The sequence below is a fragment of the Halyomorpha halys genome, unplaced genomic scaffold (assembly GCF_000696795.3).
Source record: "Halyomorpha halys isolate HHAL.00 unplaced genomic scaffold, Hhal_1.1 Scaffold506.1, whole genome shotgun sequence".
In the NCBI taxonomy this organism is placed as follows: domain Eukaryota; kingdom Metazoa; phylum Arthropoda; class Insecta; order Hemiptera; family Pentatomidae; genus Halyomorpha; species Halyomorpha halys.
Window position 1 is genome coordinate 68614 of NW_027108424.1, and position 1332 is coordinate 69945.

Sequence of the window (1332 nt, forward strand, 5' to 3'; positions counted from 1 at the left end):
AAAATATATTGTTTTTAGATGAAAGGAATATGGTCCGGGTGCGGTCAAAAAAACTCAAATAGTAGAAATAAACTATTTTAATGAGCCAACGTTTCGCCCCACGTTGCAGGGCTTCTTTAGGGCTATTATGACGGCAGTAAAAAAAAAAAAAAAAAATGTTTGGACTGCCGTAGTACAGAGACAAGTAGTACAGAGACACCTCCTCCGGAGTCCATCTTCCATCGCCATATAATTTCTTGAGACGAACCTTTAGTGTTTCCCAGGATTAATGTTAGACCGCCCTGTGCATTCAGAACGCGTCTCGAAATAAGTGTCAACTCTTGCTTTTTTACATTGATATAGAATTCTAAGGAAAGGTCACTTCCTCTATGGTCAGTGTCTGTCGAAATGTGCCAGATGTCTATAATTTATACTATATAGTTTATACTGATAGTCTGTTTATAATAATAGTTGTTAAATACTATAGCGTTCGTTAACTTGCGTGTTCTCAGTCGCCTCGGAAAGCTGAGCTTAAGAGTTTCTGGCGCTCCGCTCAAGTTTCTGCCACTGCACTGTTTATTGAGCCAGCAGGTATTCGAGTTGTTTTAGCTCTTCACCCATTTCCACCATCTTAAATTACGTTCCGTAACCCGGTTACCGGTTCAAGAGGGTCCGTTTAATATCGTTTTAGGACTCGAAATATCACTGATCGCTTGACGGAGATTCGGAATCTAAAGGTCCCGGGATTCGGCACCAGTTCTGATTAGACTGAAAGAATAACGTAAAGGGGATTCGGGTAGAGTACTTGAATATCTAACTTCATTACCAGAGTCGTCTGGTATATAGAGTCAGAGTTTGTTGTTAAACTTACGGATAACTAATCTTAGTAGTACAGAGTTACTGTTATTATTTAGAGGATATATACATCTAACTTTTAAATATGTATACACATATCATGTGTTTGCAGATATGTATGAATTTGGTCGTTCAGGACACTGATGTTTGTAAAATTAATAAACAAGGCGTTATTAATCTTCTTTCATGTCCTAATTATTCTATAAAAAAGAGAAGAATGGTATTTTCATCTTCCACTCAAATAGCAATTCATGTAACGAGTCTTGTATCTTTTTCCAGTCGTATTTTTACTTACACCATTATCGCTTCCTGCCAAAACTTAGAGCTTCAGAGGACCACATATGTCTGTCCAAGTGTTGTGCGGTCTTTATTTATTCATTATTTCCATTATATCCATATTTCCCAAATCACACGCAAATCCATAGCTGTACTCAAACAATTCCTAAAATTCCATAATTCCATTCCTCAGAACACTCGTCAGCTCCTAGTATCCTCTCT